The following is a 21192-nucleotide window of genomic DNA, read 5'->3' on the forward strand; positions in this document are numbered from 1 at the left end:
TTCTCAAACGGTTCATTTTCTGCGATTTGATTTAAATTCACACTTTTTGTCTACGAAATCGCGATCTCAAACGCATCCTAAGAATACTACAACTTTTGTTATAAAGTAACATCGTCCAATTTCTATCTTTTCTGAAACAGGACAACCATAAATTAGACTTGGGAAAATCTGGTCAATCATTCATATCAACTCGCAACAAAAACAACTTTCTCAAAGAAGATAAATTAATATCACTGTAAGATGACTTCAACTTTAAGTTATCCCAAACAAGTTCAACAAAATTATTGATTTTGTTCATAAAATACTCTCGGGCACCCTATAATCGTCAGGCCCCTCTTCAGAGCTATAGACATACGATATTAAGCCAAGATTCAACTCTTTTACATTGCTTTTGATTGCATAGCCAATCCAACGGTTCACAACAACATAATCTAGTTCATTCATGACCAAAATTTCAAGATCAAACTTGTTTATACGTAGCTTTTGCCTACACCGGCTTAATAAAGTTCTCTACACAAAATAATTGAACTCCTCATACTTTATCTTGATTTTCCGCTTTTTCTCGTTGCCCAAAATATTGTACAACTATGACTCATAGAAATCTAAATGAAATTTCGAAAAGGGGAATAAAGTTAAGACATTTTTCTATTTTTTGGACAATGTACTGAGTTAAAGTATTTTTTTTAAGTGGATGAATGATAGGATGTGTTCGTTTCAATTTTGTGTTCCATAATAAGCTTGAATTAATTAACCTTCCTCCAAACTAGCAAAGACGTCCTGGCACGATAATTTAGTTAGCAAATTGTCGTTAAAACAAAATATAAAAATAAAAATTTAAAACCTCACGACAAACAGGCCAGCATGCAGTAAAATAGGCCAACATCCTATTATTCCGTACTAAATAAAATCATGTGAATTGAAGACAAACCTATTTTTTCTTCAACCGCGGCAGCACAATTGTGAAATGAGAAATGATCCCTACACTCATTTTTCATAACAGTCCTACAACAAGCTGACGTGGCTGGTAATATTTTTTTTACAAAAAGAAATGAAAACAAAACAAAAAAATAATAAAATATTACCAGCCACGTTAGCTTGTTGTGGGGCTGTTGTGAGAAATGAGTGTAGGGATCATTTCTCTTGTGAAATTTTCATTCTTTTTAAGCGGTAGCTCAATCAGTTAGAACTTATGCCTCATGAAGCGAAGGTCACTAGTTCAAAACTTCTCCCCCCTCTTGTGTGCACATGTAAAAAAAAAAAAAAAAAATTGTAAAATTTTGAACCATATATATATATATATATATATATATATATATATATATATATATATATCATGCCATAAACGCTTATCATGTCATTAATGCTTTTGCCTGAGACCTTTTAAAAGGCTTGAGGCCCAGCCCACAAGTCTTGGGAATTGAGCATTTTGGATGTTTTGGCAATCAGAAGACACATGGGCTAAGCGCTGAAGTTGGCCGGATACTTGAGAACTTTCTACAAACATATCACCAGTGTTTTTATATATATATATATATATATATATATATATATATATATATATATATATATATTATTTATTATTATTATTATTATTATTAACCCCAACTTTCCGTATGTGGAGAATTGCCTATTTTTCTTGGAAGTTTAATATTACCTTAATCCTACGGACTTACCTTTCCGTGGTCTATGTTAATTTTTTAGAATAGAATCCTCTCCATTTTATTAAGTTCTATAAATCTATCGGCTAAAATATTGTTATGTGTTGAATATGTTGTCATATTATTTAAATTTTTTTAATATAGTAACATCACATCAAAAGCAACAAAATAAAATCACGATGATTATTAGGGGTGGCGATTGTCAAGGCCGCATGGATAGTTGAGAACACACAAAATTGGAATTGAAAAATTGAAAAATGAGATTTTAATTAAAAAAAACATACGCCCACAAGGGTTCCTATCATAATTTTTCTAAAGCTTACCTAATTTTCTAATATTCCGGACACACCAAATCTGGCAGCGGGTACAAAATTTGTTGACCAAATAGAAGGAATACAAAAAGTGCACCCAAAGGCTTCCATACTTGAAATTTAAGATATTAGTGCTGTTATGATGCAAACTCACTAGTGCCAAAGCATAGAAAATAATAAATTGGCTATTTTGAAAGAGTCGTGATTTTCAGTAGTTACTTTAAGGGAGCATTAACCTCCAAAACACAGAAACTGTATTCTAAAATAATAATCAACTCATTATTTTCTTATTGATAGCTCCCCTTTAAGGTTCGTTTAGGTTTGTGATTTAAAAAAAAAAAATGCGATTTAAAAATAGTGATTTTAAAATGTGCGATTTGAAAAAGTGATTTTTAAAAAACGCAGTTAAGTGTATGGCAAATTCTGCGTTTAAAATTCGCAGTTTGGGTTTTAAAATCGCACGTTAGCCTTTAAAATTCTGCATTTAAAAAAAAAAACACTCAATTGTCTGCGATTTGAATAAGCAGTTTTCTACGTTTTCAAATCACAATTTTTAAAAACAAAATTCTCAAACGATTTATTTTTAAAACCACACTTTTTGTCTATGAAATTGCAATATCAAATGCACCATAAATAGAGAATTAATAGACTACCGATTACATAAGAGACCAATTAGGCCTTGACTTCTAAGACTACAAAGACTCTAGTAAGGAAATATTCTAAATTAGAGATCTATTTCTTATTAGACTATAAAGTAAATGAAAATTTACTCTTTATTAGTCTCTAACTTAACTCCCAAGAAAAGATTACATCATGTTATTAGGGATTATGATTCTACAAGTTGGGTGATGAATGAGGTCTTGGCAAATGCCACAGTATAATCGAATCTTTCATGCCTATTGGAAAGGAATTTCAAGATCCTTTGATGCTTTTTACATGGACAATGCAACTAATTCCGAGATATGAAGGGATACTTTGTTCGTAATCGAATCTTTTTGGCTCCGTTTATTAATGCTTTTTTAGAGCTGATACAGAAACCGTCATTAATTTCATCCATTCCTGTTTGTCATGGGGATGCCTCATTCAAAAATGTCCCAAGTATATATTAGGTTCTTGTTCGTTCCTAGCTTGTTCAATTGGGATTCCAATTTGTACCATAGGATTTGGTTCTAGAATGTGAATATCTTTCTTTGTTCTTTTTTACTTTCTAGTTTAATACCTCCCTTATGGGCTGATTATCTTCTGTCAGTAGACACTTCTAAAATTGCCACAGACACTGAACTTTACATTGAAAGAAGGCCCAATTCATGATGCCAAACGGATTATACATTACGTTGACAGGAATATGCTTATTTAGATGGAAATATGGCAAGACTTCTTATTTTAAAAAATGATATATTCTCTATGCTTTGAGGCTGCTAATTGTTTTTCCTGATTTCTTGTGATCCGAATCAATTTGATTAGTAAATATTATCCGATACCTTTTTTTTTTTCTTTTTTTTTTTATGAGAATTAAATTGAAAAATATCTCTTTTGATGAGAATTTAATTTAAGGAGAGTTACATTGTCTCACAATTTATAATGAAACTTGTGTGCCCATAAAGAAATATTTATGAGTAATGCTTAAAACCACGCTTTTTCCTACAATTATATTACAATTAATGTTGGGATGCTAATCCCAACCAACCCTTAGACAAGTCATTTTTAATATAAAAATTAAAAATTAAAAAAATTTAAGTGTTGTTGTGATTGACACGTTAGCATTGTAAAATAGTTATAGGATAAAAATTTGATTTCTAGCATTACTCAATATTTCTTATGGAGTGATGCAATAAACTACATCACTATCTCATTATGCTGATGTGACATTGTCAATCTCACCCGAGTAGCCTTAATTCTCTTGCGCTTTTTCTTCTCCCTCCTTCATGCATTCCAAATTAATCTCAATCCAAAAGCTTGTGTTACTACAAATGACCTAAAACAGTTTTTGGGTCCTTTTGATTTAGCGTTTCCAAAATCTGTTGTTTTAAAAGATAGAGATTTCAAAACATAGTTAATAAAAAAAACATAATTCTTAAATTAAAGTGTAGATATCGTTGGGTAAATTTTTTTGTTCAACCTTTAAAATCGTGCATTTTTAAAAACACGTCCATTTTCTTGTGATTTGAAAACGTACATTTTAGTTTTTGACATTTTCAACCATAATTTTTCAAACGCACTTTCTGCAATTTGTTTAAAAATTCACTTTTAGCATGCAAAATTACATGATCAAACCGGCTCTTATAATGATTGCATTCCAATTTACTGGAGATATACAGAGCAAAATGCAAATGGATAGCTTTTTTTCACAATTTTATAAAAATCAAATCCATTTCAGAGCCATGTGTGTCTACTATATCACCTTCAAATTAAATATCTGCAATTAAGAAACACAGAGGAAAATGTGGTAGACCTCTTTGATTAGGTATTCAATTATATTCAGGTCGCCGTTATAAGAAGTTTTTTTTTAATCAATCACATGTGAGACAATGCCTACCATGTGGAACAGGTTTGAAATTGTTGCAATATATATCGTATCATACAATATATTAATATCAACACAAAAGAGAGTGCTGAGGACCAAAATATCCTCGGCATCATTAATTTCATTGTATATTTATTGTTCATCTTTAAATAAGACATTTGCAAAAAATAATATGTAAGAGAATGACAACAAATACATGTAAAAAAATTATTAAATTGAATATGGATGGTTGAAAAAACTGTAACACATGCATGTAGTTTTCTACATAGCACATATCCAAATCCAAAAAAGATAATCTACATTTGAGACCATACGTGAAGGAGAGTATTATAATATTAATTAAATGATTAAATCTACTATTTTCTATCATCTTAAACATTTAAGATAAATGGTAATTTAACATAATATGAAAGAAAAAGTTATGAGTTCAAATCCTAACTCTATAATTCACCCCCTATTATTTACATGTTTGGCCCTTTTTTTTAAAAAAAAAAAAAAATTGAAGTAGGAAAAATGTTATAAGGGAGGGTCTTTCCGCTCTTGATCCTGAAAAGAAGAGGGAGTGGGAGACCTAAAAAGAAATGTGGGCTCCCCAACAATGAACCCAAATCAGAAAATACATTGCATAAAAGTAGGAAATGGACATTGATGCATGCCAACAAATATTAAAATTTTACTTATATACTATTTAGTTTCATTTTATTCAAGATTTACAACTTGTTGACATGTACTAACATGTAATTGCAGCAACATCAACTACTATGAAGAAATTTTAACACTTTCCAATCACATACTAATACATTTCAATAAATTGTAAAAGATTTATAGCATAAGAGCTATCTTGATAATGAGATGATTCGAGCTGAATACTTACGCTGTTAAGAGTCCCACATTGCCAAGGTATACCTGGGTTGTGGGCTTTATAAGCCTTGAGCAAACCTTTTCCCTTGAGGTGCCTTTTGGGAATGAGTAAGGCTCAAGTGACTACAATATGGTATCAGAGCCACAAGCCCTTGGACAATGTTGGGCCTTCCCTCCCGATGTTGAACACGTGTTTGGCAAAAAGATGCCACACGTGAGGGGGCGTGTTAAGAGTCCCACATTGCGTGTTTGGCCAAAAGATGCCACACGTGAGGGGGCGTGTTAAGAGTCCCACATTGCCAAGGTATACCTGGGTTGTGGGCTTTATAAGCCTTGAGCAAACCTCTTCCCTTGAGGTGCCTTTTGGGAATGAGTAAGGCTCAAGTGACTTCAATATACACCAATCCTTCAGATCAACCACTAATGGGAAACCTAGGCTTGCAGTGAGATTGATGGATGCACGGGTGCTCGCAGTGCCAGCTAAGAGGGTCCTCACAAGTAATTCCCAAAAATAATATGGACAATCAAAAAAATATATAGAATAATGATGATATTCGTGTATCGGTGGATGATGTTACATAAGCATGTTAACAACAGAAATGAAACGCCATTCTTTCGAAATGAAAATCTGAATCCTATTAATATTAGTTGTATTGGGTCTCACTATGCAGTTTCTATAACACCCTGATTCCATATTGAGAAGGTGAGTGGCCCACATAAAGTCGGTAGTTTATAAAGATAGTTATAAGTGCTAAGTCCTACACTGCCTAGTTATTATGTGAAACTAAGCTTTACAAGAAATTCTAAAGAAACTCCAAATTCACTAATCCTTCTGGGATTATAGCGCAGATATGGCTAGTGCTTTTCTTTGACCTGTTACAGTTCCCACCGACAAAACCCCTCATTTACGGCTCTCAACGAATAGGTGCCACTAAACATCCTTCTCGATTCCCTTTTCTAAAACTTTCTCTATCCCCCTCGAGCATCCATGAGCACTTTTCAACACTATATCCTCGATCCACACGTAGCCGAGGCATATGCTGCTAGACAGGGGGTTATGTTCTGCAGAGATTTGGGGTTCCAGTCAATTCAGCTCGAGGGAGATTCACAGTTGGTTGTCACAGCTATACGATCCGGAGACATTTTCCAGGAAAGGATTGGGAATCTCATTGAAGACATTCGGGTAAATCTCAACTTGTTTCACAATTGGGAGGTGAAATTTGTGAGAAGGGATGGGAGAGAAGAAGAGAAAAGAGGAAAATATCTTTGTGCTTCAAGAACAGCTTGTGCCGCGGCAGACGCGACGGAAACGCAATTGTGAAGTAGTGTGAAGAAGTACAAACTTTTATAGCTGCTTTTTCATTGCGTAAATTTCACGGAAAAAAAAACTACATCAATCAGCGGTAGACACACTACACAAGTTGTCCCTTAAAATTAATTTAGAATCTTCCGGAAAAACTTGAAATTAAGAACATAGTATTGCTAATGCTAGTTACTAATAGTGAAACAATAAACAAGACAAATTTATAAAACATGACAATTTGGTGAATGTCTGGATAATCTTACAAAACATTATGCCTTCAACACGGTTTATTTAAAGTAAAAATAAACATGAGCAAACTCAAGTCAAGAGATTCTATAAGACAGGTTCAAAAGTCACAATCAATGAGACAATTTCAAAGAATTATGAATCTTTAAAAGATACTTTTCCATAATCTTTTTATTTGCAAATCCTCTACGTCCTTGAAATTATAGGATGCTCTCTAATATTTCTGCATTTTTACGGAAATATTTCTTTAGAGCTTTGACATCTGAAGATCTTCCAAACTCATCAATCTTGATAGTCTTTAAGCAATGTCGCCAACACGGAACTGGAAGAAATTTGCAACAACTTGGATTTTTTGATTTGTAAACAGGAGTTTCGTATAAGAACTGAAATAAGAGCATGCACACAGTTAGCTAGGAACACTATACAAAATGCCAGAAAAATGTATAAGAAAAAAATAGAAGGGGTTTGAAACGGAGTTTAGAAATGCGAAAACATGATGGCAATAAGAATAATTTTTTTTATTATTATTATAAAACATTCAATTGTGCATTTAATACCACCATTAGCACCTAATGTCCCGTGATCAAATTACAGTTAATACAAAATAATAGAACATGTTTGGAGTATATAGTACAACATGTACTATAAAAGCATTTACAAACTGACACAGCAATCGATATTGTTGGTGAAATAATTAAGAGAACTTAATAGGCCATATTTTTGCTTAATTATTTTACTGGTTATGAACTACCACATCAATTTGTAAATAACCTAGTAATAAAAGTTGTAATATCTCCAACACCACTCTAAAATAATTATCATGACATGGCTACAAGATTAATGACATTTTACTTTGGTAACTTTGTTTGAAGCACTAAAGACTCAAAGCATCCTAAAAAAATAACAGTATTAGAAGAAAGATTTTACATTCTCAGATACAAACATATGCAATACGTACCTTGAAAGATATATTGTCACCTGTCTTCTCCCATTCTATAAAAAGAATCTCTAGAAGAGGATAAATCCATAACAAGGAATCTACAAGTTCGATGATCTCATCTCTCGGACGTCGATACAATACCTTTAACATCAATTGCTTGACATTATATAATGGGGATGAAAGTGTTTCTCTCAATTCTTTTGGAGCAATCAAACTCTTCACAAAGCAAATAAAAACAAATGTTAGATTTTTATAACAAATGATAATAATTGATGTACAAAAAAACTATAAGAGAATCAAATAAAAGAAAGTAGAATACCTTGTCATAGAAACTAGAAAGTACTCCAAGTCAATAATTTCGGATGACTTAAATTTGTGAGGAATTCAATTGTTTCAACATTTAGAGAAGTATTTATCGAAAATTTGAGACTAACTTCCGATAGAGTAAAAGCGTTGGAAGAAAAGGATATAACTTTACCCCAATAACCGAGTCTATGTAAGTAATGAGTAACAATGTTAACTCCAACTAAATTACTGTATTGACCAATGATCAAACTCTTCATGTGATCACTTGAAATCTTAATCCTTTCCAACATACAAAAATAACTAAGCTCCAAGCTCTCAATGAGTGGATGTTTAGAAAGGAAACCGTGCAGCCATTTGTCTGTCACAATGGGTGAATTTAAAACTAGCTTCTTTAGATTTGGTGCTTCCATCTCAAAACTCTCAAGTTCGTCATAACAGAATAGCAGCTTAATGGGCACGAGTTTGGGAAGACATGCTGGCAAATGTATATTTTTCAACCCATAACAGCGTCCAATTTCTATTTCTTCCAAAACAGGACAACCATAAATTAGACTTCAGAAAATCTGATCATCCATATCAACTCGCCACAAAACCAACTTTCTCAAAGAAGATAAATTAATATCACTGTAAGATGACTTCGACTTCAAGTTACCCCCAGACAAGTTCAACAAAATTATTGATTTGGCTCTTAGAATACTCTCAGGCACCTGATACTCATCAGGCTTCTCTTCAGAGCTATAGACATAGGATTTTAAGCCAAGATTCAACTCTTTTACATTGCTTTCGATTGCATAGCCAATCCACCGGTTCGTAACAACATAATCCGGTTCACACATGACCCTAATTTTAAGATTAAACTTGTTTATACGTAGCTTTTGCCTACAGCGGCATACTAAAGTTCTCTCCACAAAATAATTGAACTCCTCACTCTTTATCTTGATTTTCTACTTTTGCTCGAAATCTCGTACAAATTTGACTCATAGAATTTTGAATTAAATAGCGGAATGGGGAATAAAGTCCAAACCTTTTGCCATCTCTTGGACAATGTACTGAGTTGAAGTATTTTTTTTAAGGGGATGAATGATAGGATGTGTTTTACAACTGGTTTTGGCAATTCCGATAATCTGTCAATTTTGTGCTGCATATATAATAAGCTTAAATTAATTAACCTTCCTCCAAACAAGCAAAAACGTCCTGGCACGATAATTTAGTCAGCAAATTATTGTTTAAAAAATAAATGAAATGGTAAATAAATAAATAAACCTCAAGACAAACAGACCAACAGTAAAATTGGGAGCAAAATACACATCCTATTATTCTTTTGTTAAGCACGGCCAAGTTTGTAGATACTTGCAAGTTGCAACAACCTTTTTGGCCCGTAGAAGAATGATCTTAAGTATTGCTGCTCTAAAGTATATTATTTTAGTAATACTATTTAGTAAACTTATAAATTGTACACCGGCCACCAAAAACAAATTAACAATTAATTATTACTTCATAGGCAATACGAAAAAAGGGAGAGTATTCTATAAGCATAGTGAAGGCAGCTTTGGTGGATTTTGAAAGTATCTCTGGATTGAAAGCAAATCCTTCTAAGAGTTCTTTCTTTTGTTCTGGTATTTCTGCAAGGATGAAAGATCATTTGCTGGCTGAGCTACAAATGATGGAGGGTGTGCTTCCAGTTAGGTACCTTGGTGTTCCATTGATTTCTTCAAGACTCTCTGCTGAGGATTGCAGAATGCTTCTAGAAAGGATTTCAAGACGAACTGGTTCTTGGACTTCAAAAAATTTGTCTTTTGCTGGTCGGCTTCAGCTTCTTACTTCAGTACTATTTAGCCTTCAGGTTTACTGGACAGGCATGTTCATCCTTCCTAAGAGGGTTCTAAAAGACATGACTCAAATGTTTAATAGGTTCTTATGGAATGGTAAGGAGGGCAATTCGGCAAAAGCTAAAGTAGCTTGGGGGGAAGTTTGCTATCCTAAGAAGGAGGGTGGATTGGGATTGAAATGTTTAGAAGAGTGGAACCGGGTGTCTATGCTAAGGCATATATGGAATTTGTTTGCTTGCTCGGGTTCCATTTGGGTTGCTTGGGTTCGGACCTACTTGTTGAGAGGGAGGAGTTTTTGGAACTTAAGCATTCCTCAGAATTGCTCATGGAGTTGGAGGAAACTTTTGAGTTTGAGAAGCACAGCCAGGGAGTTTATTAAGTTTGATGTGGGAGATGGAAAGCTTATTCACTTGTGGTTGGACAATTGGCATCCTTTTGGGCCACTCTATGAGAAATATGGGTTTAGAATTATATATGACTCTCAGAGTAGTTTGGAGGCAAAGATGAATTCTGTTATTCGGAATGGGAGATGGAGCTGGAAGCCGGCTAGATCAGAAGAGCTAGTTGATATCCAAAGTAAACTTCCGGATGTGCCTTTAGGTAATGTGGACAAACCTATTTGGACCCTATCTCGGAAAGGAGTTTATGTGAGTGTTGATACTTGGGAATTTATGAGGAAAAGGAAGCCGGAAGTTAGTTGGTGGTCTGTTGTATGGTTTCCTCAAGCTATTCCTAAACAAGCATTTATCTTATGGTTGGTGGTTCTTAATAGGCTTACAACGGGAGAAAGGCTTGTGACTTGGGGGTATCAAGGAGACACACAGTGTTTTTTCTGCAGAAATGGAGTGGAAAGCCGCGAACATCTTTTCTTCTCTTGCAGTTTTAGCTCTCGTATTTGGAAGACCTGCATGAATCGATGCTTCTATCAACATCCTCCTCTAGATTGGCAGAGTGTGCTTGACGAAGCTTGCAGGAAATGGAGAACGAAGAAGTTGCAGGGTGTGCTGTGTAAGTTGATCTTGAGCTCTACTGTGTATCATATTTGGCGCACAAGAAATGAAATTAAAGCAAAAGGCCACCCTAAAACAGAAGAACAGATTTTAAGACAGATTTTCTGGGAGGTTCGGAATAGAATTTCAGGGAAAGGAAAATTCATAAAGAGCAAGGAGAATGTGGCGATTTGTCAGATGTGGAATATAGATGGAAGCTTACTAGTGTGACACTTGTTTACGTTTTGAGGCCAGCTGTTAACAGAGTTTTGTTCTCTGTTTGTTGCTTGTTTGGTTGGTCGGTTTAGACCTTTTGTTTGTACTCTGTTTTTTGGTTTATAAAATTCACTTATTCATCAAAAAAAAAAAAAGAAGCTAGCATTCACTGAAAGGCAAGAATAACCACACAAAACCTAATTAATTAGTTTATCCTATCGATCAACAACCCTAAAAAGTCTCTGATTGGAATGTATTATGTCCTATATTTCAGACTACAAATAAAAAATTAAAAAAAAAAAAAAAAAATTGTGTTGTAACCTGATTGGAGTGTATTATGTCCTGGTTAGACTGAATTTTCTATAAATTGAAGGAATTTTCTTCAATGAAAGCTAAGTTAAACCATACAAATTAAAGGCCATTTAGTTTATGATGGAGTTAATTATATATAGATGATCAAAATCTATATGCTATAAATCAAATTTATGCTCCCTTTTGTTAGAGAATTCAGTTGGCACAGAGCATTATTAAGCTATAAATTATGCCTTACTGCAGTATTTACACGAGATGCATCAGTGCATCACCCACATCACAAGAGAGTGAATCGTTTTATATTAAAAATCATCAAAAGATTTCTCTTATTATTTCGAAATAAATAAAATCATAGGAATTGAAGACAAACCTTTTTTGCTTCAACCACGTACAGCTTCAACGGCGGCAGCACAATTCTGAAATATATATATATATCATGCCATGGGCTTGGGCGCTGAAGTTGGCTAGATAGTTGAGAACTGCCCACAAGTTTCTAAATACTGGATTCAATGAAGTTTGTTATATTATAACCTCTTCATTCTAATATAGACAGAATGGTCCAACTTCTATTTTTTTTATTCCCCCATCTCCATTTTTAATCAAAAGCTTAGGGTTAAATACCTATTTGGTATCTGTGGTTTAAAAATTTTATTTTTTGGTGTCGCAATTTCATTTTTCTTCATAGATAGTACCTAGATTTTACGAAAAGACAAAATCGGTACCCCAGTTTATTTTTTCGTCCAATATTTAACGATCTGCTACGTGTCAACCAATAAGGGTTGACATGTGGCACAATATTAAAAAGAAAAAAAAAAAAAAACAAAAACTTTAAAAATTAATTAAAATTAATAAAAATTTAAAAATAAAAATATTAAAAACTTTTAAAAAAATTATATATTTATTTATTTTTTTCTTTTTGGCCCTTGGAGGTGGTCAAACCACTCCCGTTGCCCATGGGGGTGTTTAAGCCACCCTTAATGGCCAAAACCCTCTTATATATATATTCTTTTTCTTTTTGGCCTTTCGGGGTGGCCGAACCACGCCCATTTTGCCCAAAGCCACCCCTTTTTCTTTTTCTTTTTTTAATATCATGCCATGTGTTAACTCTTATTGGTTGATACGTGACAGACCGTTAAATATTGGACGGAAAAATAAACGGAAGTACCAATTTCGTCTTTTTCCAAAATTCAAGTACCATCTATGAAGAAAAATTAAACTGAAATATCAAAAAATAAAGTTTTTAAACCACAGGTACCAAAAAGGTTTTTAAACCTAAAATTAAAGTGGGACAAAAATAAAACTTTTAAACCAAATAAATTAAAAAAGAGTTTAACCAATATTTTTTAAAAAACAAAATAGTGGTGGAGGAGATTTGCACCATTAGATGCAGCGAGTGGGGATGGGTCCTGTTGGACATCTCCTGCAGATTCAGAATGAAGCAGTTCATGCATCACAAACATTTAATTTTTTATCTTTTAAAATTCATAGATAATTAATAAAAAAAATAGCAAATTCAAGTTTGTGAATATTTTGTTGTAATATTATTACTAGGTTAGAATGGATTCTAACCCAACCTCACCCCCCCCCCCCCCCCCCCCCCCCCCCCCCCCCCCTTTCTGGTAGTGGCCCTCGTACGTTAAAACTATGTTGCCCAAATGTCATGCATTAGGCACTCTTTTTCACAAATTAATGCCAATCAATTAAAAGATATTTGGTATTAAATCTTTTAGATTTTTCAGAATATTTTTGCGTGGAGATCTAAAGATTTTAATCATTGTTCTTAAATTTAATGGTTCAATTTTTTCCTTACAACTTTTACTTTAAAGTAGTTTACAAATTGATGTGATAATTTATAATTGGTGAAACAGTGAAACAAAAATTTAGATTGAGGGCATCGGTTAATTCGACTAAACTAGACAAAATAGCATTAGCTCCACTGCCACTGCCACTGCTACATTACACATTCTTATTGGTGATAACGTGATACATTAATGGAATTCGTCAAGTGTATTGAAGGAATTTTACAGCAGAAAGTAAATTGTTATTTGGGCATATCCCGATGACTTTTGGATTATTTTTATTCCACTACCAACAATTTGTAACTTCGGCTGACCACAAAAACTGATTTTACATTTATCTTAAAAAATAAATTTGTTATGTTTTAAAATTTTATATTTTTATTTTTAATTTATTCTTTTTAAAAAAAAAAAAATTATTTTTGAATTATTTTTTATTCCATAACAAGGGATTTGTAATTTCGGCCAACCACAAAGAATGATTTTGCATTTATCCTTTAGATTTTTTTTTAAATATATATATATATATATATATATATATATATATATATATATATATTTTTCTTTATTTATTTTTAAAAAATAGTATTTTTCTACCAATGAATACAAAGGATAATTTTAGTTTTTCAATTGTCAAAATTAGGGTATTTTCAGAACATTTTGGTTAAATCTAATTTTCCATCCAAGATAATAGTAAAGACTGACCAAGGGGGCTAAATCATAACAGATTGGCAGGTTGGAGGGTCATATCATGGCACTTGTCAGTTCTTGGTGCTTCATAAAAAAAGACAGTTCTCAGGGCTTAAGAGTATACAACCGGTTGCGGTTATTCTTTCATAACCGCAACCACAACTGGAGTATCCGATTATTCTTATTTAAATAACCGTAACCGCAATCAGTCTACCAATTACGGTTATTACCGACCTCTGATTATCTAGTTATTAGTCGGATAACCGGTTTTCATTCATGCAATGAAAGGCAAACTAGCAATTATTTTTTAATACCCTTTTGTTTCATCATAAATGATTCTCTCTGTGTCCGAAAATGTGATTCTCATTTTTGCATGGTGGGACATGTTTCCACAAAATATCAAATTCAACAGTACTATCCCTTTTTGCTCTTTCCTTCATTTTTCCTTACCAAACACATGCTCCACAGTTTGTTTTTTTTTTGGTGGCTTAATTTTCCAATATTTTCCTTCTACTATTTTTGGTTTTTTCCACGAGTTTATCAGATAAGAAATGGGTTGCGCCCTGACCATGAAGTAGTGGTCAATAAGTGCTCGTTAGTTTCTGGGGATACCCTTTCATATCTAGGCTACCACGTTTGTACTTAATCATTGTGGGCTTGTGGTCTCTTAAACTCATCTGGGTATCCAGATTTTGAAGCATGTGCAAGCTTAGTTTGAGAAAAGTTTTGAGTCTTTATTGTGAAGAATTGGTGTGGTGGCAAGTTTGAAACAGTTTGTGGTTCTGCCACTTCTAACTTTGATAGGGTATTCCTTACCGGTTCTGTGTATTGCCAAAGTCCTGCGGTTGTGAACATTGGTGCAGTTTTTACTTTCAATTCAACTATTGGTAGAGTCGCCAAGGTGGTGATGGAAACAGCCATCTCTGATGTCAATGTGGATCCAAGAATTCTCAACAGGACAAAGCTAAATTTAAAGTTTTATATATATATATATATATTAAAAAAAAAAGGGTTACCGGTTACCTGGTTTCCTAAAACCCTACAACCAGTAATCACAACCGGGTACCCGGTTATCCGGTTGCAGTTATTTTCAATTTTTCGATTTTTTAGTCTTTCGGTTTCTTCAGTTAGCGGTTGTTGGCGATTATTATCGGTTATCGATTATTTCAGATTAATAACCGCTCCGCTTGTATGATCCTAACGGAGTTAAATAATATTTAATTCAAAAATAAAAAATTTAAATCATATGTGCTAAAAAAGTTTTTAACTAATATTTTAGAAAAAACAAATAGAGGTGGAGGAGATTTGCACCATTAATTATTGGGTAAATATATGATAAATTCCTAAGCCAGCACGCGATTTGAAATCGATCATTCACTTTTTAAAAATAAACTTTCACTCCTATAGGTACACACGCAAATGCGGGGACAAACAAAACATTTACCAATTGCAGTATTTGTGGTAGACATCAGTTAAATTTTGTAGTCTCCACTCTCGCAAATCAAAGAAATTCATCCCAAATGCCCAAGTGCATGCATTGAAATCAAACCTCTTTGCAACAAGTGGGTCTTAAAAGTTGATGAGTAAATCCAACCAACGGGATAGAGCTTCACTCTGTTATTATATCTCTGAGACAGAGTCGTCCATATATACAAGATTAGAAAACATCTCAACTGTAAAACTTATCTAATTAACACGCTAACAAGACAGCTCGATCATATGCTAACTTACTGTCATAACTAAATAATAAACCAACTCATAATTTACAGACAAACTGTTGACGCATCGTGACCTACATAGACACAGGTACAAGTAAAAGTATTCTTTGAGATGGGAACTTCTTGCATGGAAATTACCAGTTGGGATAATTTGAGCTTGATGGCATTCCTGCAGCACCTAAAGATCTTACTAAGATCAAAGTATGCTTTGAGATGGAGGGTGGGCGAAGATGAAGAAATTGAAGTGATTCCTTCAGCACCGGTGGACGCGGACGAGGAGGAAGGCCTTGGAAAATTGGAAATGGTCCCTCCGTAAGTTCACCCGTCTTATTAATTTTAACTCAAATTAATTAGCTGTCTGCTAATGCACATGCAGTCATATAGGGGATTGCACATTAGTCTTGCTTTTTAACTCCATGTGACAGATCAGAAGAAAATTAGACTAAGAACATCCATTAATTCAACTCAACCAGACACTACTTCAATAGCTCCATCGTCGTAGACACACAACACAATCCGTCCCCTAAAATTAAAAATTAAAAATCTTCCGAAAAAACTTGAAATTAAGAAGATAGCATTGCTAGTTACTAATAGTTAACAAAAAACAAGACAAATTTATAAAGCATGACAAGTTGGTGAATGTCTCGATAATCGTACAAAACATTATGCCCTCAACACTGTTTATTTAAAGTAGAAATAAACATTAGCAAAATCGAGTTGAGATTCTATAAGATAATTCAAGTCACAATCAGTGAGACAATTTCGAAAAATTATGAATCTCTAAAAGATACTTGTCCATAATCTTTTTATTTGCAAATCCTCTACCTCCTTGAAATTATAGGATGCTCTCTAATATTTCTGCATTCTTATGAAAATATTTCTTTAGAGCTTTGACATCTGCAGATCTTCCAGAGTCATCAATCTTGATAGTCTTTAAGCAATGCCGCCAACACAGAATTGGAAGAAATTTGCAACAAAGTGGATATTTTGATTTGTAATCTGGAGTTTCATATGAGAACTGAAATAAGAGCATGCACACAATTAGGAACACTATAAAAAATGCCACAAAAAAGGTATAAGAAAAAAAATAAAAGGTGTTTGAAATTGAATTTAGAAATGCGAAAATATGATGTAATCAGAATAATTTTTTTTTCTTTAATTATAAAAAATTCATTAGTGCATTGTAATACCACCATTAGCATCTAATGTCACATGCTACGAATGAACCACAAAAGATCAAATTACAGCTGATATAAAATAATAGAAAATGTTTCGAGTACTACAAATTTTACTATAAAATCATTTACAAACTGATGTGGCAATCTATATAATTGGTAAAATAATTAAGAGAACTTAATAAGCCATATTTTTGTTTAATTATTTTACTTGTTATGAACTACCACATCAATGGATTGTGACAAAATACGAGATGAACACGACATGGTTACAAAAATGACCTTTTACTTTAGTAACCTTGTTTGAAGCACTTAAAAACCAAAGCATCCTAAAAAATAACGGTATTAGAAGAAAGTTTATACATTCTCAGAAAATGAACATATGTAATATGTACCTTAAAAGATATATTGTCATGTGTCTCCTCCCATTCTATAAAAAGAATCTCTGGAAGAGGAGAAATTCATAACAAGGAATCCACAAGTTCGATGATCTCATATCTCGTACGTGGATGGCAGAATAACTTTAACTTCAATTGCTTGACATTATATAAAGGGGATGATAGTGTTTCTCTCAATTCTTTTGGAGCAATCAAACTCTTCACAAAGTAAATAAAAACAAATGTTAGATATTTATAACGAATGATAATAATTGATGTACAAAGTAAACTATAAGAGAATCAAATAAAAGAAAGTAGAATACCTTGTCACAGAAAGTACTCCAAATCAATAATTTCGGATGACTTAACTTTGCGAGGAATTCAATCTTTTCAACATCCAAAGGAGTATAGCTACAAAGGTTGAGATTAACTTCTGATAGAGTAAAAGCGTTGGAAGAAAGGGATATAACATCACCACAATAATCGAGTGTATGTAAGTTAGGAGTAACAATGTTAACTCCAACCAAATGACTGCATTGATGAATGGTCAAACTCTTCATGCGATCACTTGAAATCTTAATCCTTTCCAACATACAAAAATAACGAAGCCCCAAGCTCTCAATGAGTGGATGTTTAGAAAGGAAACTGTGCAACCATTTGTCTGTCACAATGGATGAATCTATAACTAGCTTCTTTAGATTTGGTGCTTTCATCTCAAAACTCTCAAGTTCATCATAACAGATCAGCAGCTTAAAGGACATGAGTTTAGGAAGACATACTGGCAAATGTATATTTTTCAACCCGTAACTTCGTCCAATTTCTATCTCTTCTAAAACAGGACAACCATAAATTAGACTTCGGAAAATCTGGTCATCCATATCAACTCGCGACAAAACCAACTTTCTCAAAGAAGATAAATTAATATCACTGTAAGATGACTTCGACTTCAAGTTACCCCCAGACAAGTTCAACAAAATTATTGATTTTGCTCTTAGAATACTCTCAGGCACCTGATACTCATCAGGCTTCTCTTCAGAGCTATAGACATAGGATTTTAAGCCAAGATTCAACTCTTTTACATTGCTTTCGATTGCATACCCAATCCAACGGTTTGCAACAACATAATCCGGTTCATACATGACCCAAATTTTAAGATTAAACTTGTTTATACGTAGCTTTTTCCTACAACGGCTTACTAAAGTTCTCTCCACAAAATAATTGAACTCCTCACTCTTTATCTTGATTTTCCGCTTTTTCTCGTTGCTCGAAATCTCGTACAAATTTGACTCATAAAATTTTGAATTAAATTGCGGAATGGGGAATAAAGTCCAGACCTTTTGCCATCTCTTGGACAATGTACTGAGTTGAAGTATTTTTTCCAATGGAATGAATGATAGGATGTGCTCTACAACTGGTTCTGGCAATTCCGATAGTCGGTCAATTTTGTGCTCCATAATAAGCTTGAATTAATTAACCTTCCTCGATCCAAACCAGCAAAGACGTCTTGGCACGTACGATAATTTAGTCAGCAAATTATCGTTAAAACAAACCAAAAAAGGGAGAATATTCTTCAGACTTTAATGAAGCTAGCATTCACTGAAAGGCAAGAATTTCCACACAAAACCTAATTAGTTTATCCTATGGATCAGCAGCCCTAAAAAGTCTCTGACTTGAATGTAAGGTTGTGATAATGAGGGTAATTATGTCCTATCCTTCCGACTATAAATAGAAAATAAAAAAATTGTACTGTAACCTCAAAGCTAGGCTATCTGGTTAGACTGAATTTTCTGTAACAGATAAAGAAAAGGAATTTTCTTCAATGAAAGCTAAGTTAATTATATATAGATGATCAAAATCTATAAGCGATAAATCAAATTTATGCTCCCTTTTTTTAGAGAATTGAGTTGGCACAGAGCATAATTATGCTATAAATTATGCCTTACTGCAGTATTAACACGAGATGCATCCCACACATGACAACAGAGAGTGAATAGTTTTATATCAAAAATCATAAAAGATTTCTCTTATTATTTCGAACTAAATAAAATCATAGGAATTGAAGACAAACCTGTTTTGCTTCAACCACGTACAGCTTCAACGGCGGCAGCACATGCAATTCTGAAATTTTCAGAACGTCGGCAAATTGTTTTCTCAGGGAGAGGACTACTAAACTTATACTCTAAATAAGCAGTCTTTTTCAACCCTACATTTTATTAAATAATATATATATATACCATGCCATTGACGCTTTTAATGAGGCGCCACTTGGCGGTCTTTAATTGGTTTGACGTGAATTTTTGATAATTTTATTAATGAAATTTGGATGGAAGTATCATCTTTATTTTTAATTATAAACGTAGAATCATCTATAATACAAATTAGAATTGAAGTGGGCAAAAATAAAATTTTTAAACAACGTACACTAATGCTCCACTTGTTTCGGCGCAAAATGATTTCTAGAAAATGATTTTGGTATTTTACGGTGTTTGTTAGGAGCGAAAATAATGGTCAACGAAACTCATTTTCGGTTTGACCTTAAAAACTTATTTAATTTTTAGAAAATTTTTACGGTTTTAAAAACCGTAAATCGTTTTCCGAAATTAAATTCTTCGTCATTGCACGCACGTTTGATATCCGATTGCCCGAATTTGGCAATAGTTGGTCGTTCGAAACCAGGCGGTACTGGAATCCAGCATCATCCGGCCACCGGAATAATGCTGGCACTGGAATCCGGCCGCCGAAATACTGCCAGCGCCGAAATCCTGCCGTCGGAATACTGTCGGCGTTGGAATCCGGCCACCGTCGCTGGATGCCTGTGGAATCTTGCCGGAACCCAATCGGGATCCGGCCGGATATGACCGGATCGGGCCACTGATCCGGTCGGATCTGACCGGATCCGGAGGAGTCCTGCCGGAATCCGGCCAAACATGTTCGCCAGAATCCAGCGACGGCGACCGGACGTTGCCGGATTCCGGCGACAGATGCATTTTCAGTTTTTGTAATTTTTTCGTACAAACCAAATGCCGAAAAATATTTTCGAGAAAATTATTTTTTCTAAATTGATTTCGTCGAAAATATTTTACGACGAAAACCATTTTACGTCGAAACAAACGAAGTATAAAAAAATATTTAACCAATATTTTTAGAAAAACAAAATAGAGGTGGAGGAGATTTGCACCATTAGTTGTTAATGCAGCAAGTGCATGGGGATGGGTCCGGTTGCGCATCTCCTGCAGATTCAATATTATATGAAGCGGTTCATGCATCACAAACATTTCTCTTTTTATCTTTTAAAATTCATACATAATTAATAATCAATAGGAAATTCAACTTTGTGAATATTTTGTTGGAACTTTTTGATTTCTTGGTAGTACCCTCGTATGTTGTGTTTAAGTTCTTGTTAAAACTATGTTGCCAAACTTTCTTTCTTATTACATGCGTTTTATTAAATTGATGCTTACAATTTACCACCAAGTAAATGTCATGGATTATGGACTCTTTTTTACAAATAAATCCCAATCAATAGATATTTGGTATTAAATCTTTAGAATTTTTCAGAATATTTTTACGTGGAGATCTAAAGATTTTAATCATTGTTCTTAAATTTAATGGTTCAATTTTTTTCCTGATAGTGCTAAGGGTCTATTTAGGTTTGCGATTTTAAAATATGCGATTGGTAAAAATGATTTTTAAAAATGTAGTTTAGCGTTTGACAAAATTAGAGTTTTGACCTTTAAAATTGTAGGTTAGCTTTTAAAATTTCACGTTTTAAAAAAAGCACCGTCTGCGATTTGAAAATGCATTTTTTGGCATTTTCCAATCTCAAGTACTTTTTAAAAATGCAATTCTCAAACGGTTCATTTTCTGTGATTTGGTTTAAAATCGCACTTTTTGTCTACGAAATCGCAATTTCAAACGCATCCTAAGAATACTACAACTTT

At 33.6% G+C, this 21192-nt stretch overlaps 2 long non-coding RNA genes across 2 annotated transcripts; both read right to left on the bottom strand.

Moving 5' to 3' along the window:
- Nucleotides 1-7078: 7078 nt before the first annotated feature.
- Nucleotides 7079-9281, bottom strand: LOC133865607 (uncharacterized). Its single transcript, XR_009899780.1, has 3 exons — nucleotides 9174-9281; nucleotides 7862-8059; nucleotides 7079-7286 (listed from the first exon to the last, which is right to left on the bottom strand). It is a non-coding gene; the product is annotated as an uncharacterized LOC133865607 (long non-coding RNA).
- Nucleotides 9282-17330: 8049 nt separating this feature from the next.
- LOC133865821 (uncharacterized) lies at nucleotides 17331-19375 on the bottom strand. Its single transcript, XR_009899817.1, has 3 exons — nucleotides 19320-19375; nucleotides 17575-17662; nucleotides 17331-17470 (listed from the first exon to the last, which is right to left on the bottom strand). It is a non-coding gene; the product is annotated as an uncharacterized LOC133865821 (long non-coding RNA).
- Between the last annotated feature and the right edge of the window lie 1817 nt (nucleotides 19376-21192).

This window comes from Alnus glutinosa, chromosome 4 (genome assembly GCF_958979055.1).
Source record: "Alnus glutinosa chromosome 4, dhAlnGlut1.1, whole genome shotgun sequence".
Lineage (NCBI taxonomy): Eukaryota > Viridiplantae > Streptophyta > Magnoliopsida > Fagales > Betulaceae > Alnus > Alnus glutinosa.